General features: G+C 36.3%; 1 long non-coding RNA gene across 2 annotated transcripts in view; it reads left to right on the top strand.

Moving 5' to 3' along the window:
* The window catches only part of LOC141497872 (uncharacterized), a 194,558-nt gene that overhangs the window by 84,659 nt on the left and 89,997 nt on the right, over nucleotides 1-19,902 (top strand). For both annotated transcript variants that reach the window (XR_012471477.1, XR_012471478.1), the window contains exon 3: nucleotides 12,110-12,210. This is a non-coding gene — a long non-coding RNA (uncharacterized LOC141497872). The remainder of the gene's footprint in view (nucleotides 1-12,109; nucleotides 12,211-19,902) is intronic.

The raw sequence follows: 19,902 nt of genomic DNA, 5'->3' as shown, positions 1-19,902 counted from the left end.
AGCCTTTCAAAGTTGTTTATTTTTGCAATGTTGTTGTTCTACAAGTTGGTTAGCTGGTTCTGCTTTTTTCACTCTTCATCAGTTTATACAAATCTTCCCAAATTTCATTGAAACTAGCAAGATCTGTTTTATATTTTAGTTTACATGACCAGTGTTTGCACATCGTAAGCCTTTAATAAATACTTTAAAATTGATTAACCATCAATTACTCCAATGTCAATATCCATAATTCTTAAAACTGATCTTCCTATGGTACAAAGTCAAGATCTATCCTGATTGTTTTCCTCTGGGCTGTCTCTAGCTCACTTATGTTCTCACTTAAGTCCTCTGCAGCACCCAGAATTGTATATAACATATTTAATGGAGTTTATAAGTGCAGAATGAAGAGCAACCACCACCTCCTTATTCCTGGAAGCATCGTCTCTCAATGTAATCCAAGATTACATAAACTTTTTTGGCTGAACATTATGCTGCTGACTCATGTTGAGTTGGCAGTCCACTAAAATCCCTAGACTTTTTTTTTAGGAAAGTTTTTGTCTAACACTGCCTCCCCATCTCAAAATTATGAAGTTAATTCTTTGAACTCAAATATAAGACTTTAACATCTAATTCTATAAAATTGTTTATTACTAGTGTCTGTTTACTGCTTTAGCAGTTTCAAATCTTTTCTAACCTTTATTCTGTCATCTAGTGTTCCCTATCACTCCTAGTTTTGTGTTATCAGCATATGTGATAATGATGCAATCTATGTCTCTGTTCAAGAGATTAACAAAACATTTAAACAGCACAGAATCATGCCCAGCTCTCTGGATTACTCCACTGAAGACTTCCTCTACGTTGACATTAAATGATCACTGGCTACTCTTTGAGCTCAGCCATTCAACCAGTTCCAAATCCATCTGATTATTTCATTATATATACTGCATATATATATATATATATATGTATATGAATATGAATGTGTATATATGTTGTTACTTGTCTTTAATTCTTAAGGTAGACCATGACATCAGGGAGATGATGCCATGACATGGATGTGAATTGGATTTGAGTGAGGAAGTGCTGTGATGAGCTGTTAGTTTCACTTTTTCTCATCTGGATCCAATGGCCATGGTTCAGGATGACAGTAGATGACCCTGGATTAAGGCAATCAGGGTGAAGTGACTTGCTAGTCACATACCTAGTAAGTGGCAAGTGTCTGAGGCTGGATTTGAACTCAGGTCCTTCTGATTCCAGGATTGGTTCTTTATCCACTGTTCCATCTGGCTGTAGACTATACCTCTATCAGTGTCATGAGAGAAGTTTGAGACACTTTACCAAATGCTCTGCTAAAATATACTATCTGGAGCATTACCTTGCAGTAACCCTGTCAAAAAAAGGAAATAACATTAGTCTGGAATGATCTATTCTTGATGAAGCCACAATAAGTCCTATTCATCCCTCCTGATGCAACATTATATCATTCTACTGAAGGATCTTGGTGGAAACAGGTTTTGTTGAAGAGACCGGTGGATAGATGTTTACAGTACATCAGTTCTGACAGGCAATGACAAAACTTCCCCATTGAAAACACTGACATGGCTTTTCTTCTAAAGACACATTTTTCCTTCTTGCTACATCTCATCATGGCCTCTTTGGCAGTTACAATGCTAATAATGAATGATTTCAGCATAGGTTAGACTTATTCCCAAGACTCTGGATGATGGACTTCCTCTCAGGATAGGGAAATGATTTGACACGCCTCAGCCTGTACCCCAAGAGTGGATTGAACAAGTCAAGTTAGAATGGAAAATAAAACCTTCTTCCAGAGATCCAGAGGGGCAAGGCTCTCATTTGAGAGGGTGGGGGAGGAGGAGATGTGGGAAGTTTCATTTACATGAAAGCATAAGGGATTGAAGAAGGAGGGACCGAAAAGAACTACAGGTCCTGAGATTCAAATATTTTTTGAAGTTTCTTTGCCGGAGTGCCCCACTCTAGCCCTTCCTCCCTGCCAGTTTCTAGCTAGGAACGACAGTAACTTTTAAAGGATTGGGAAGATGATGTGGGTCTTCATAGCAGGAAGAAATAAAGTTTTAGCAAGTTGTTAGTTTTTCTACACTCTGGTATTAGCTCTAACTAGGTGTGATGTTCATAGCCTTAATAAGATTAAAGAATTGTCACCTCATTCCTTTCAGAGATAACAGGGAGTATTGTGGGTATTATCCTTTAGCAACTGAGATGGTTAACCATTTCTCTAAAGAGTTGAGGTTCAAAAAAAAAAGACTTGAGGCTCAGCTGTATTGAGACCAGAATCTGGAGACCCAATGGGTGATAGAATGCTAAACTAGGGCAAAATAAACTTAAAGGACAGCCTTCATCTTTTTTATATCATGAATTACTCTAATATTCTGTTGAAGCATATGGGCCCCTTCTCAGAATATTTTTTAAATGCCTAAAAATAAAATATATAAAATTTTCAAAGGAGACCAATTATATTAAAATATAGTTATCAAAGTATTAAAAATAGAAATCGTTGGGTCCAAGTTTAAGAACTTCTACCCAAGGGCCTAGAACCCTGACCTTGGTTGATTTACCATGGTCTAAGGATGTCTTACCTTGAGAAGGAAGTATAAAAGACATGGCAACCTTCCCAGAGGTCTCTTGGACAATCCACTTGGGAACTTCAGTCTCCACATCACACCCTCAGGGAAGAGGTGGCCTGTGCATAAAGAAATCAATCTTTGAGATGCCTGTTTAATAAATGTTTATTCAACTGAATGTCAGAGAGAGCTCAAGGTACAATCTTGGCTCAGTGGATTGAGCATGGCCTGGGGTCAAGAAGACTCTTTCTGAATTCAAATTTGGCCTCATACACTTACCAGCTATTGTATTCTAGGCAAGTCACTTAACCCTATTTGCCTCAGTTTTTTTTTATCTGTAAAATGAACTGGAGAAGGAAACAGTAAATTATCATTTTTTGCCAAGAAAATTCCAAATGGAGTCAAGGAAGAGTAAGATATAATTGAAATGACTGGACAACAACAACAACCCAATCGGGTATTTAAGATTGATTAGTCACTGTATTAGAGAGCTGTCTTTCTAGCTTTGGATCAGGATAGAAACTGGACCTGTAGTTTCTTTGAGATAGGAAACATCCTTCATCAATGCAAGTCAGAACCTTCTCTGCAAAAGTTCTTAACCTTATTTGTACCATGAATCCTCTTGATGTTCTGGTGAAACCTATGTACCCCTTTTCAAAATAAAGTTTTTTGTTTGTCTGATTGGAGGAACTGTTCAATTTCAGTTAAAAAGTGAAAATAAAGATGCAAATTTTTTTGTTAATTTTTTTTGACAAGGGAATTAATTGGGTTAAGTGACTTGCCCAAGGTCACAGAGCTAAGTAATTATTAAATATCTGAGGCTGCATTTGAATTCAGGTCCTTTTGACTCCAGGGCCAGTGCTCTATCCATTGCTCCAACTAGCTGCCCCTAATGTATTTATTTTTCAATCCAAGTTCATGGGCTCCCTGAAATCTGTGGAACCCATATAAGAATCTGTCTTAAAGAGTTGCCCAGAGAAAGGAGAGGTTTAAAAACTTGCTATCTCCCTGCCTTGAAGAGACGCTATGCTTCCTCACTCCTCTGACTATGTCTTTGGCCGTTCTTCATACTGCCTTGGCAAAACTGACTTTGGCTTGTCAATTGTGTTTGTTCAGTCTGCTCCTCCTAGATCCTGATCTATGTGTCTGACCCGGATCTGTTAACCTGATCTCCAATTCTCTATAATATGACTTTGGATTTTTGTACAGAGAAGAAGAAGCAGAGAGAGAGAGAGGGCCAGTCTGGGATTTAAGAAGACCCAAGTTTTGGAGCCATGTCTCATACATATTGCCTTGCAAAAATTAAAAGAAAAAAAATCACATATGTTAACCAAGAAGAAATTAACGGTCTAAGAGCTGATTCACCTTGTCCATGGATCATATGGAGAGGCCTCAATCTTTCCTCCCCTGATATTCAAAAAGTTAGAAAAAAATAATGACAAAATAAAACAAATATGAATACTTATACACTTGATCACATGTCTCATGGATATGTAATTTCTCTATGATTTCAGTTATTTTCATAGGGGGGAAAAAAAGTTGAATTTGGGTATTTTAGCCTCAAATACATGAAAAACCCAAGGTGAGACAGCAGTGAATTGTGCCTCACCTTAGATTGTGCTATCCCTCACAAACTAGGTTGAGTGTGCACACTAAGCAGGTGCCTATTGTTATTTCTCTGCATGTCATTCAATATTTGTAGACCCTTTCATTATATTTGCTCATTTTTCATAGTCTAGATGATGCATTTCATATACATGTATAAGATATTTAATACTGCTGATCTTGATTTTTAACTACCCAAAAAATTATCAGGTGAGGCGTCAATACATCTGTGCCACTGAAGGGGCATTCATATTCTACTTTTGATTAGGCTCATATAGTGCAAATCCTGACTCTGATACTATTGTCCCTCCCCAGTAAAGGACCCCATTGCATGTCACTGATATATGTATCACACATACATACATACATATACAAATATATATATATATGCACATGCATATTTATATAAATATAGATAGAAATATAGATAGATGGACAGATATATTAATATAGATATAAAATAGAGATGGATCTTTTAATTTTTTGCAGTCTTACAAAATCTTTTTTTTAAAAAACAAATTTATTTAAAATATTTTTGAATTTCAAATTCTCTCTCTCTCTCTCCCTTGTCCTTTCCCTATCCTTAGAGAAAGGAAGACATGCATTATTAATTATACATGCAAAGCATTTTTTACTTATTGCAGCTAGAAAAATATTCAAAGCATGAGTACTGGATTTAGATTATAGGATGCTATTAAATTATAGGATCCTTAATTTAGAACCGAATCCAGTGGTGTACTGGTAAGTCTTTAACAATCAGCTCTCTGGAAAAAATTTATAGGACACACTTATAAGTTTACATGCATTATTAATGTGTTCTCTATCATTTTCTTAGATCTAAATAATCAACAAAGCAAATCAACCCTAATTTGTAGCATTTACCAATTTCTGAGTTACAACTCAGGAACCCTATCAAGGTGTGTATATATTGCAGATTGGCATAAAAATTAAATTGAAACTTTTAGAGAGTTTTGCAGAAATCACAGCATATACACAAAGACCAACAAATAACAAGTGAAGGCCAGAAGACAACAAAAGTTTAAAAACTCAGAAATGCATAAAATGTGTGTATGGTGTTATTTAATAACATTATTTTTTAATACATAATAATTCAGGCATCTTTTCTGGTATGAAGGGAGAGTCAAAAATAATTATGTAGATTTCCATATTGGAGGAAGGGGTACATTCCCTTAACCCTTTTGATATGAAAAAGGGATAACTATAGTTGTAATTCTGGTTGGTTGTGCCTTTTCCCCTCCTGTGACTCTTTAGGAATTTTTGAAAAGTGGAGGGGAATAAGGAGAGGATCAGAGTCAGTAACCCTGGAAAAAAGATGGGGAGTCATAATGATAAAAATGATTGGTTCAGATGGACCCTGAAGTGGGGTGGAGCATAAGAGGGTCTCAAGTCTCTGTAGGCCTTTTCATGTTGATACCCACCTTATTAGTCAAAACCAGAAAAGTATGATTAATTGGTTTCTGCCAGAATGTACATTTAAATCCCTTCAAGCCCAATACTGAAATCAATCCATTATGACTTAAGTTGAGTCACTTTGATCCTAGAACTTCTGCGAAAAAAGTCTTTTTTTTAAAATGTGTGTATTTATTCTAAGTTCCTTAGATGCTTCAGGCTATTAGATTGCCAGTTATCATGTTGGAAGGAAGGCACATATTTGAATGAAATATGTTTCAACTTAAAACAAAAACATAGTAAATAAATTGTCTATATATACTCCTAAAGAAGCAGGCAGATTTCCATGGAAAAAGTACATGCTCTTTTTCTGATAAAGCAAGAAAGTGATTGAAAAGTTCAGGGATTTTTCTATTAATTTCAATGATCTAAGGTCAGTTTTTCTATTTTTAAAAAAGCATTTATTTTTCAAAATATTTATTATATTTTCCTCCCTACATCTCTCTCTCCCCCCCCCTTACAATGAACAATAAAAAAGAAAGAAAGAAAAGTCCTTAAAACAAATATGTACACTACAGGAAAAAAAATACCATAGTGGAAAAGTTTTTCATCTAGATTTCTTAGGTTTAGTCTAAATGTACAATTGTTTTATGTTAAATAAGAGTCATTAGGAAATTCAATCAAATTGATCAAGATGGTCTCAATAAATGAACATAATTTTGATGGAAAGAAATGCTCTGGGAGTAGAACGTTCTGGATACTACTAGAATTTGAGTTTTGCTAGAGAATAACCAGCATGATTTTTGGTTCTGCCTCAACCATTCAATTTATCTACAAGTTAAGTCAACAAGAATTTATTAAGTATTTTTACATGAGTGGGAACTGTGATAAGTACTAAAGATACAAATATAAGTAAAAAAGAAAGATAATTCCTGCTCTCAAAGAACTTACATTCTATTGAGGGAAAACAATACAAAAAAGGGAGCTATAAAGGGGGAAATGGAGATGCAGAGAATGCAGACATGGTGCTGAAGTCTGGAGATTAGGAAATAAAGGTGGGAGAGGAAAGAAGGATGGATGTCCTGGCCCCTTCTTCAAAATATAGATTCTTGGAAGAATTCGCCAAGAGGAGAGGGGACTGAAGAGGGTGGAGGGATGGTCCAAGGTAAGGAAGAAGCTGAGTCATGGTGGTAAAATTCAGAAATTGAGAAACAGAGTTGGGAGAGGAAAGAATAGTTGTCCTGGGGTCTTCTTTAAAATGGAAGTTCTAGAAAGAATTCAGTGTGAGAAGCATTTATTAATATCCAGTCGTGCCAAACAATCAACTCCGGGTTAACTATCCAAAATCATAAAATGACAATATGTTTTCCCTTAAATTTACTGTTGGCTATATGACGGGACAGAGGTGTGTGTGTGTGTGTGTGTGTGTGTGTGTGTGTGTGTGTGTGTGAATGTTTGCATGCATAGGCTTATCTATATGACGGTGGAGATATAATAGTATTATGGATAATTATGATGCAAATAGCCACCAATGAAAGAAGAAAGACAGTAAAGTACTTGAGGAAAGTTTCAGTAGGTAAATAATTCTTTCAGCTTATGGGGAGAGGTCAAGAGAAAATTTGGGTAACCTATATAGAAAAGTTAACATTCAAGAAAAAATCTTGGAAAAAAGGAATTTTTAGATGAGGAGAGAGTGCATTTTGGATGTGGTGCAAACATGAAGAGGTGAGAAATGGAAAAAAAGTAATGCATAGTATGTTTAAGGGAGCTATGTGAAATAAGAGTGAGTTAATTTATATGCTTATATCACTCTCTAAAGCCAGGCAGACTACATTTCCCCTTAGGGTTTCAGGGTGTACTCTACAGAACTTTGAGGGAGCTAGAACTTTTTCCTCAGCTGCCATCAACCTGAGCCCCTAAAGATTTCGTTTTCTCCATTGTTAAGGGACCAGTAACTAACACTTCAGTTCAATTTAACCAATTAACAACAATTAACTTGTACAAATGAATATTTACTTCATAGCAATATCAAGAACAAAGAACAAACTTTTCCCACTCAACAACTTGGGGACATTTTCCCCCCACCATAATCAGTCTTAGTCTAGTTAGTCTCTTCTCAAAAGGTTCTTGACTGTTCTTTTATTGATTTCAAGGCATCCAGTTAGAAACAATGGTGTTAGGAGAAAGTGCCTTGAAATCCTCCCCACCACAAGTGACCCCATGAAAAATATGTTTTGATGCTTATCGTCTTTATTTCTTCTTTCATGGTCTAGGTGAATGATGCCAAATGTGTACTAAACTAGATTAAAATGTAATTGGGAAATATTTAACAAAATATGCAAAATAATCCTATAGCCTGGAGTCAGGAAAATACATTTTTTGGGTCACAAAGAGTTGTATATAACTGAATGACAACAACAGAATATTAAATACGTGTTTTTCTAAATCAAAGTGCCTGGACAATATCAACATTATAGTTTAGGACCTCCAATTTCTATTTGAGTTTGATACCACTATTCTAGGAAGAAGGAATTGGAATCTCTAATCTTGTGATGAGTACATAAAGAATAATTGCAAAATGAATATGATGTAGTTTGGGGAAGGAAGGATGAGAACTCAGATAAAGATGGTGATGTGTGAGTTTGAGAGGAGGGGCTGGAGACAAGAAATGTTGGATAGAGAGAATCAATAAGACCTGGTAACTTATTGGATATAAAGAGATAGAATGCAAAGGGACTGATAAGAATCAAAGATGAGTGAAGATTCTAACCAGTTGAGTAGGAAAATATTGATGGTCTCATCTGAAAATGGAAAGTTAGGAAGAGAGGAAGTCTAAAGTGGAACATGATATCTTTCATTTTGAAAATGTTTAGAGTTTTTCTAAAATGTATTAGTAAGCAACACAAAAAGCCACAATTTAATTACTCTTTGAGGCTTTTATCATCCTTTTATTGCTTTTCTGAAGAAAAGGTCTCATTTGGATGATTCTGACTATAGAAGGTGAAAGAAATTGAGCTGAAAAGTTTATTGACCAGTAGACATTTTCTGGAAATTTGCTTTTAAAAAAATTTCTTTTATCAATTTATTTTCTTGTCCTTTCCCTTTTCTTATTAAAAGATAAATAGAGGAGAGGAAAAAAAATTGTTAGGTCAAGAAGACATAGATCATCTCTTAACAAGCAAAAGTTGTCTAAAACTGAAATGGACTTCTGCAAAAAGTATTGAATTTTCCTTCAGCAGAACATTATGCAGAGGTCATTTAATGGGAATATGGCAGAGAGAATTCCTCTTTGAGTGTGATTTAGAGTAGATAACCACAGTGTGATGCAATGAAAATTATGATTTTAGAGTCACAATTCCTAGGTTAAAAATCTTTTTTTTAAAGGTTTTTGCAAGGCAAACGGGGTTAAGTGGCTTGCCCAAGGCCACACAACTAGGTAATTATTAAGTGTCTGAGACTGGGATTTGAACCCAGGTACTCCTGACTCCAGGGCTGGTGCTTTATCCACTTCGTCACCTAGCCAGCCCAAGGTTAAAAATCTTGGGACTGCTATTTAATATCTATAAGACCTTGAGCAAGTCACCTAGCCTCTCTCTGAATCTTAGTTTCCTTTTCCATATAATGGTTGGTTGAACTACATGACTATTTTTTGAGCTATATGACTTTTGGTGTCCCTTAAAGTTTTTGATCTATTTTAAGAGTATTTATTAAGCATCTAGTGTGTTCCAGACACCATTATAAGTCTTGGGGATATGGAGAATGACAAAATATAGTCTTTGACCTTGAGGACTTCACAATCTAATGACAATCTCTTTGTGAATTGCCTTTACAGTTCTCCCCTACCCCTGAGAGTTAATCTTCCACATCCCAATGACAATAGTGAAACAGTTCTCCCTATCTCTATTTCTCTCACTTGTTTTTCAATTCATCTTCCTCTTTGCTAAGACTGAATATTCCATTTTTTTAATTCGGCTGTTTTTTAGTGTTGTTTTCATTGTTGTTGTTGTGTGTCTTCCCAGATTCTACTTCCTTTGCTTTGCATCAATTCATACAAGTCTCCTCATTTCCCTCAATTTAGTATAATGCTATTTCATATCATTTATATGTTTTAATTTGTTTATGGGCCCATTCCTGTTTAGGTATCCAGGCAAGGAGAAAGAGGGAACAGAAGAAATTAATGATAGCAAGACATCTGGATTCTGTGAGCCAGAGGTGCAGAACTTTTGTTTAAGGTTCTTGAAGAGGTAGGAAGCAATGCCAGTATGACCAGTTCAGGCTAAGCAGCCAGGATACCTGGATCAGGCTGAGGGTCCATGGCCTGGGGAAGGTCATAGCTTTGCCAAGCAGATCCCATGGATACAGATGATAATTTAACATCTTCTTGATATCTCAGGGATATGATGATGAATGTCAATTACTGTCATATGCTACATACAACACAGAGAATGTTTGAAGCCCTTAACCTATCCAGGGCTATTTATCCCTAACTGAAAAGGCTTATCAGCAGTTACTTCTTCTTGGTTTCATTATTTCCCACCTTCTATAAAAAGCATTTTTCCAGTTTCTCTTAAGTCTCTTAAGTTTAATTATTTCCTTTTTATCCAATTAATAACTTGCTTTGTATATATTCACTTTCATGTTGTCTTTCCCATTAGATTGTAAGACTCTTGAAGGCAGAGGCTATTTTTTTTGCCTTGTTTTGTATCCCCCAGTACTTAACATTGTTTGGAATATAGGAGGCACTCAATAAATGTGTTTTGAATGAATGATTGAACATTCATATAGTGGGGAAGGAAGGGGAGAGAGAGAGAAAAAAAAGAGCAAGGTGGGGGGAAGAGAATTGGGAAGATAAAGAGAAGGAAGGAATACTAGGTAGTGAAAAAAAAGGGCTAATCTCAGAGCCTAGAAAACCTATATTCAAATTTCACCTCTGAGTCATATTGGCTTTGTGCCCTTGAACTAGTTATACTCATCTGCTGAATGCATTTGATAGCCTTTTATGAAGTTCAGAAAAGGATGATTTACATTGCTGGAAGTCCACACCCAGATGTTCCACTCCCTGCACCAATGAATCACAGGTCCTGTGTTCCATGTGCATTTATGTCATAAGCAAGGAGAAATCTTTAATGTGTATGTGTTATTTTTCAAGTTTTAGATGTCCTTATTTCTACATAATATTCAGGGAAGCATTTTTTTCTGTGGAAATTGTTTAGTTTAGGAATATTGAATTAAAGTTTTCTTACTATTGACAGATTATTCCACAGTCTTGTATCAAAATGTTTCATCTGTTTCTCACCTGTTAAAATTACTTGTGGGGCAGTTAGGTGGCACAGTGGATAAAGCACCGGCCCTGGAGTCAGGAGTACCTGGGTTCAAATCCAGTCTCAGACACTTAATAATTACCTAGCTGTGTGGCCTTGGGCAAGCCACTTAACCACATTTGCCTTGCAAAAAAAAAAACCCTAAAAAGATTTACTTGCAAAAGAATGATGACTGAGCCTGGTCTCTGCCATTGTTGAGGCTGAGGTTGATAGACTGCTTAAATTTGTGCATCCTGAGTTGCAGTGGGGTTAAAGCATATGAAATGTCTGTCCTGACTGACACCAAAATGGTAAGCCCCTAATCGTGGGAGGCCACCAATCTGTGTAAGGAGTGGAAATTAGATGATGTTGGGGAAATGGAACAGGCTAAAGGTTCTTTGTCTGTTGGTAGGAGCATTGGACCTGGATGAGATAGGGAAAAACAGTCTCAAAAAAAGACTAGAAGTTGACACTTATTTAGTCTTTAAAGTTCTCAAAGTCTGTTTTAGACATTATTTCACTCCTCACAATTCTGTTCTTGTGAGTTAGCTATAGTAAGTGTAACTGTCCTCAGTTTGCAAATTAACAAATTGAGAACCAAAAAGTTTGAGTCTTGCCCAAAGTTACATAGATAATAATTGTCAGAAACAGGATTTGAATTCGAGTCATTTGACTTCAGGCTTAGCAATATAAAAATAATTCATAATTATTGACAATACTATTTAGGTTCCTTCTGAAAGTGTCATTTGTGCCCATGTGAATTAACAGAAGAAAGTAATTGTCATTCATTTTGCTAAGTATTGATAGATTGTCTGAAGTCTTGGATACTGGATTTAGGAAAGCAACAGATCTCTGGATTATTGTTATCAGGTTGAAAAGTAGTTGCCTTAATATCTCTGAGGAAGGACTCACCAGCTACTATTATTTGTTTTGTGTGTTGGGATATTAGAGACAAGTCATAGTCAGAAATCACCTGATTATCCCTGGGACTTTGGTGATTCTCCTGTGTCTCTTTGGAGACCAAGCAAGTATTTCTTCCTTAGAGCATTTCTTTCCTCTACAGAAAGGGCTTCCAAGTTGTTTTCAAGTAAAACTGTCCTTTTTAATTACCTTTCTTCTCTGTGTTCTACCCTAGTCATCTTCATTATGTGATGACAAAAGTTAAATCACACTTGTCTTTTTTTCCCCATCGTTTCTTGCTTCTGTTTCCTTTAGGAACACTTCATTATCTGTTTCAACCTGGAATGCAGGAGAGATTGCTTGGAGTCCACTACACCTTGTCCTTTGGAGGGAGAACAGTTTAAACTTACAAGCAGGTAATGGTAGCTAGGCTACTGGCATAAATAACAGCACAATTTTCCCTGCCTTTTTTTTTAATGGTTGTCACTTGCAGTCTTGTTTCTTTAAATGATTTGTGGGTGTTTACACCGTTTTCCTCACCCCCTCCAAGCTCACAGTTAAAACTTTTATAGCCAAGTATTATCTCTCAATAACTTGATAGCTCTACTCAAATTCCTTTCCTTTGTTTCAATAACTCTATATCCACAGTGACACATACCTCCCTGTCTGGTATCAGCCTTGCAGTTCCAACAATTTTACTCATTCACCAATGATATAATCTTTCAATTTGCTTAACACTCTGTCCTGAATACCGTTTCTTCACTATCTTGCCTTGTCTTGCCAGTTATCTTCTTCTTCTTCTTCTTGATCCAACCTTTTTAGATTCTTCTTAATACTCCTTGATCCTCCTTAAATTCTTTTAAATCATTTGATGTCTTCTCTAATAGGTCTTGATTCTACTTCTCTTTCAATCTTGAAGTAGAATCTGAACAGGTATCTGGGCTTAGAAATTGTTCTTCAAATTTTCTTGAATTTTACCAGATTTTCTTCCCTTCCTCCTTTCTCCCATCTCTCCCTTCTTTCCTTCCTTCTTTTCTTTGTAGGAAATATTATTATCCACATTTCACAATTGAGGGTTCTATGGGCCTCTATTTCTTTACCTATAATATGAAGTGGTTAATTTAATTGCTCTTTAAGGGCCTTTCAAAGTTGTTTTCCTTTGCATTTTGTCTTCTTGTAAATCCTTCTCTTTCTTCTGCTCTTATTACTCTGCCTCAGTTCATACAAGTCTCCCCAGGATTTTCTGAATCTATCATATTTCTCATTATACAGCACAAACATTTCATAATATTCACATTCCCAACTTATACAGACATTCTGGAGTTTTCTGTACACAATGAGGATATAGAATTGTTCTCTGGGGCAGACTTACAGAACTACTGAGTTTAAATCCACTGTCTTGGGGGCAGCTAGGTGGTGCAGTGGATAGAGCACCAGCCCTGGAGTCAGGAGGACCTGAGTTCAAATTTGACCTCAGACACTTAATAATTACCTAGCTGTGTGGCTTTGGGCAAGCCACTTAACCCCATTGCCTTGCAAAAAACCCCCTAAATCCACTGCCTCAGTAGTGCAGATCCCACATAATGCTTTGAACCTAGAGGATGAAGAAGGGGCTCTAAGACTTCCTAGAAATCCCATATCCCACTTGGGAACAAAGTTATAGCAATTTTCTTCCTGAGAACAATTCCAGCTGTTTCATCTAATTTTCCTTGCCTATTACTTCATATTCATAAAATTTCTTGAATCCTTTCTATGTCTAATTCTATTAGTTGCATTTTGCTTTATGCCTGGTTATTGTAATAAATCCTTAACTGGAAACCCTATCTGAAGGTTCTCCTCCTTCTACTACATCCATCTTATAAACTATTACAATTGTATCTTCAGGAGTTAGGATAGATCTTGACATCCAGTTGGGGCTTAATAAATGTTTATTGGCTGACTGACTGAAGAAGAAAAATAAAGGAGTGAGAAGAGACTGGAAATTAAATTCCTATTGTTAATCTCACAAATAACATCAGAGTCAGCTACTACTTGCAGTAAGGTTCTGGGAGGAATCTGATCAAATAAATACATCTAATCAAGTATTATCCAGTAACAAAGATATAGTGGGAACCCCCATTCCACCTTTTGGTTTGTCATGCCTCATAGGCAGCAAATAAACGATTTCCCAAAACAGTTAGCCATAAAGATCAGCAAGTATGAAGGGCAAAAGGAATATTTCCATGCCTGTAAGGGATTGCATTATGTTTAAGTCTAAGTATCGTATCTGCACAAAATTCAGGCTGGTTTCTTTACTAGAGAACAGTAAATGGATTAGAGCAGAAGTTCCTAAACTTTTTTGGGTAATGAACCCCTTTTGGAAATCTGAGGGAGCCCATATATTCCCTTCTCAGAATTCTTTTTAAATGCATAAAATAAAATATATTGGATTAAAAAGGAAACCAATTTTATTGAAATAGTTATCAAAACGTGCTTTTTAAAAAAGCATTCAGATCCCAGGTTAAAAAGCCCTAGAGAGATAAAACAAAGAACAAAAATAATCGAAAGGGGTATCCTGGATAAAGGAACTGGAAGGTGGGAATTTGTGACTTAGTGAAGGAAGGAAACAAGGATGATGGAATCTTAAGAACTAAGCAATAGGTTTGAGTCTCTGCGCAAAAGGTGACCTGGACTTAAGGAGAAGAAAATCAATGTTCCTTGTATTAAATATGTATAGTCAAGTAAATGGAAAAAAATGACCACCATGGATATATCTAAGAAGGCATGTGGTGCTTTTTACTAAACCTTTAGTATATTACCTCTCTGGCAGGAGAAGAGAGAGATATTTCGATATTAACACTTTGAAATCATGAGTGGTTGGGCTTTGGTTAGAGTTCTGAAGTTTTTTAGGGTAAGCTATTGCTGTTGTCATTAGGCAAATTGGTTTGCTGGTTCTGCTCTAATAATAAAAACAATTATAATAATTACTCTTTAAGCATAACTTTTAGGTTTATAAAATACTTTATACATGTGCCCATTTAATCCTCAATTTACTCTAGGTCAATCCACATAAATATTTCCATATTCCTTTGAATTTATCAAATTTATTAATTTTTGTGACACAATAAAATACTATTACACTCATATACCACAACTTGTTCAATTATTGTCCGACTGATGGAAACTTATTTTATTTTCAAAAGTTTTCTATAACAAAAAGTACTATTGTAAATATTTTTGTATATATGAATCCTTGTACACAGGTCCTTGTCCTCTTTAGGATGAGTACAAATATCCCTAGTTCTAGGGTACATATAATTTTGCAATCTATTGAGTGTTGTTTTAAATTCTTCCAGACTGGGAGAACTATTTGGCAGCTCCACTGACTATTAGTCTGTCTACCTTCCCCCAATTCCTTCAACCATTTCTAGTTTCCTCCTTTGCGATCCTTGTTTATCTGATGCCCATAAGGTAGATCCTCTGACTAATCTGACCAATGATATTTTTTTCATATTAAAGGTTTTATTGCTATTTAAATGAATACATATTTTGAACTTACCTGTTTTTTCTAATTTAGTAAATATCAATAGATATTCAGTAGTATGCTGTCAATGTTTTAACAACAAACTCTCCAGAAAAAATAAACATATTTCACTTTTAAGTATAATATGCATTAACATTTTCTCCATGACTTTATGTCTGGATAGTCAACAAAACACTGATTTATAGCATTTGCCAAGTTCCAAGGTATAAATTGCTCTAGTTGGCTCCATCACACTCCCTGCAAAGAACTCACACAACCAAGATCCCTTTGAGGTCCTCAATAATTTTTAATAGTGTAAAGAAATTCTGAGATCAAAAAGTTTAGGAACCATTATTCTAGATTGAGGTTAATGAACATTATTTGTTGTAGTGTGAGGCTGATGTTTATGATTGATATTTTGTCCAAAGAAGACTTAAGCTATAGTTATCCACAAATAAGAAGGGCTAGCCTTGTCCTTATGACCAATGATATCTTAAATGCCAAATAGAATGTGATCTTTTCTTAATCCATGTGCTTCTTGATCTCTTTGCCAGTGTTTGATATTTTTGACCACCATGAAATATGTCATAGAGGTGAAAATTTCAAAATTTTCATGACCCCCTGTTTTTTTCTTGGTCTTCCTACCCATCCAATTACTCTACTGTTTTTTGTCTCCTTTGGTGTTCCATCATCCCTTTCACTGTAAGGTTCTGCAATTGTTTGTCACACCATCTTCTCTCTCTATTCTCTCTCACTTAATGATCTCATTAGCTCCCATGAATTTATTTTCACCCATATGCATATGACTTCCATGTCTATTTTCTAACCTTCATCTTTCTCTTGAGGTCCAGCCTCACATCACCAGTTGTCTAGTTAGATGGTGAAACTGGATGTCTCATAGATATTTCAAACTCTTTACCTTCCCCTTTCTCCCCACCCTCATATACATTTCCAAACTTTCCTGTCAAGGGCACCATAGTCCTTCTGTCTTCTAAGTTTAAATTTTCCATGTCGTTCTCAGCCAACATATCATTCAATAGGTATATTTTGAAATTTTCACCTCTATGACATATTTCACATCTTTCCCTTTCTCTGTATTCATATGATCACCATCACTTCCCACCTCGACTAATGTCAGTCTCCTAATTGACTTTTTTTTCTTTGAGGGGCAATGGGGCTAGATGACTTATCCAAGGTCACACAACTAGTAAGTATCAAGTGTCTGAGCCTGGATTTGAATTCAGGTCCTTCAAATTCTAAGGCCAGCATCCACTGTAGCATCCTAACTGTGCCCTTCCAATTGACTTTTGTACCTCTAACTCTACCTAGGACTGCCAAAGTGATTTTCCTATGAACTGATAGATGTAATCATGCCACTTTCTTAACCAATAAACTCTTGTGGTTCTCTAATATCTCTAGGATGCTTATCTGGCACCTAAAACTCTTCACAATGTGATTCAACCTGTGATTCTGTCCTCCTCTAACCAGGCACTAAAGTCCAGATGCCAGTGACTGGACTCATACATAGTTCAAGCCATGATGACTTTGTGACAAGGATTTTAGGCAAGATGTAGCCCATCAGCCCACTCAACAGAGAAGCCTTGAGTGGCTAGAGTGGTTGGGATTGAAGTCTAAGGGGGTGTTGACTTGCTGTTCTTCATATATATGATACTCTTGCCTCTCGTCTCCTTGCTTTTGAAGAGGCTATATATCAAAGCTTGGTCTATACTTCCTTTTCAAATTCAACTCTTAGAATTCCTTGTTTTTTTCCCAAGATTCAGATCAAGGAATATCTACAGCAGAAATCTAGGTAGAAAATGGTTAGAGCATTGGGGTTGGAGTTGGGAAAACTCCTCTATCTAAGTTCAAATCTGACCTCAGGCACTTTCTAGCTTTGTGATTCTGGACAAGTCACTTAACCCTGTTTGCCTTAGTTTCCTTATTCAATAAAATGAGCCAGAGAAGGAAATGGCAAACAACTTCATTATCTTTGCAAAGAAAAATCCAAATGGAGTCAAGAAGAGTTGGAAATGATTAAAAAATGACTGAACAATATTAATTACATGAAGTGTCATCCCCCCCCCCCCCAGGGCTGGAATACCTTCCCTTTCAAAAGTACTTTATATTTATTTTGTATTTATTATACTTTATATTTATATTGTATTTACTTATTTACAAATTGCTTCCCCTCCCCCAACTTTCCCTAATATAATGGAAGCTCCTTGAGGGAAAGAACTATTTTTTTTGTATCATCAGCACTTGACACAGGGTCCAGAACATAGTAGATGTTTATGAATTCTTATTGACTTATCGATTAAGAAAAGTGACTTGGGATAACAATCTCATTGTACTTTTTCCTCTCTTAATAAACATCTAGAATATTGTGTTTAGATATAGAAGTCACCTTTTAAGAAGGTCATTGACAAAGTTACATATGACCAGAGGAAAACAATAAGGATATTGAAGGAATTGAAGATTCCATTGTAAAATGTTTAGTTGAAGGAACTGGTGATATTTAACTTTGAGGACAAGACTTGGGGGGAGGGTAAAATTACTATATGTGCTTGAAGATTTGTTATATGGAAGAGCAGTTATACTCTTGGCTCCATATTTATTTAGCCTGATGACCCCAGAAGGCAAGGAAGGCTAGGATAGATGGAGTCTCAAGGCTAAGACAAATTTTGTAGGAATAGCGTTGCACAAAAATGTAATTGGTTGCCTCAGTAAATGGTTGACTCTTTCTTATTAAACTTCTCTAAGCAAATGCTAAAATTTCTGAGGTTATTATAGAGAGGCTTCTTGGACAAACATGGATTGGAATCAATAGCCCCTTTCAACTCAGATTTTATGACATTTAAATCTTTTGTTGTTAATAATTTTGGGAAGCTTTCTTTTTTAAATATCTTTTAAAGGATATAACTCTTTAAGAAATCACTTCTGAGAAAATCTTTAATTAAGGCAAGTTGTATCTAAAGCACTTTTTCTTTTAGCTTTTTAGGAGATATTTACTTCAAAAGGTAAAGTCACAAGTATACAAATTTACTCCATAATACACAGGAAACTAGTTCCCTTCTTTCCTTCCCTCCCCTAATCTATCTCTGGGAAGGAAGAGAAGATTAGTTCCTATAACTCACAGTTTCATTTTCAGTTCCAAAGCCTTCTTTGGGTTTGAACCCTTGCTTCTCAGGGCTTGCCTACTGGGCTGACTGCCTGTAATTTCCTACCTGGTGCCCTAGCTCCAAGGTCATCAAGGCTCAAACTCTAGGTCCAGTGAGGAATCACCACGGGTGCTTAAAAATGAGAAGAATAAATCACACAGAACAGAGATCCCCAGTTCCATTTCTTGAAGCTAGGTTAAAAGTGAGGGAAGAGAAAGGAAGCTATTTCTTCCTCTTCTACCCAATACCTGTTAAACCTCCTCATTTAAGTTCATGACACTCAGACTGTGAATGAACTGTATGTGATCTCTTCTCTCTGGAAACAGATGGAATGAATGAGCAGGAGAGACATTGTCCCAGGCTGGCCAGTAGTAAAGATATGGCATATTCTGACTTTCTGTCAATCATGATGATAATGTTTGTCCTTCATTCTCTAAGAAGACAGACATCAGGGAAGAGATACCATGACAAGTCCATGAATTGGATTTGAGTGGGGGGGGGGGGGCTGTGCTAAATCATCAGCCTCACTTTCTCCTCCAGAGCCATCTGGGTCCAGTGAACAGATATGAATCAGGATGATTGGAGATGGCCCTGGATGCAAGGTAATCAGGATTAAGTGATTTGCCCAAAGTTACACAGCTAGTAAATATCAGTTGACTGAAGCTGGATTCAAACTCCCATCCTCCTGACTCCAAGGTACTACCCAGCTGCAGTCAATCAGCAAAAGCCATCTCCACTGATGTAGTAGGGTATACAGGGAGATTCCATGTTAGATGATCTGGGCATACTAAGCAAGCCCTGTTATACATTTCTCTCTGTTTGAAATTTGCTGTCCTCAAGAAATAGGCAGGGATGCTTTTTTAACACAGTCTTCATACCAAATTCATAATCAGTCTCTGAGGTCTCTGGGAAAACCTAAGTAATGTCCTTTTACAAATTTCTCTAATGCTATACAATAAAATCTCAAAACAGCCACTGATGTATTTACATATGTGCAATTTACATTATATGCAATCCTCCCTATACAGATGAAAACCACTATTCCTAAATTCAAAGTCTTGCTGATTCATAAAACAAGGAACATTTGATAAAGCTTACAAAACATCTCGACTTGCTAACCTTATCCTTACAGAGACTTTCTTAGTCCACAAGCAAAAGAAAGAACAGAGACAAAGAAAACTGTTTTCCCCATTTTGGATGGAAATCTGATCCATTGAGCCTTCCAAACATCCTAGAACCCTCCCTCCCAGGAATTTGGGTCCTGGTGTTAACTAACATGATCCCATTCTCAAATAAGAAAACTGTCCTGCAATGATTCCCTAAGTAAATAAGATCATCCAACTGAGGGCTGTAAAACAAAATGTTTCTTTCCACACAAGACTCACCAAAATTCTCTAGGAGTTCTTCAAGTATAGGGAATTCCAAAAGAGGTCCAGACAATTTTCTGG

This window comes from Macrotis lagotis, chromosome X (assembly GCF_037893015.1).
Source record: "Macrotis lagotis isolate mMagLag1 chromosome X, bilby.v1.9.chrom.fasta, whole genome shotgun sequence".
Lineage (NCBI taxonomy): Eukaryota > Metazoa > Chordata > Mammalia > Peramelemorphia > Peramelidae > Macrotis > Macrotis lagotis.
The sequence above is the reverse complement of the archived record's forward strand: the minus strand, read 5'-3'. Positions and strand labels throughout refer to the sequence as shown.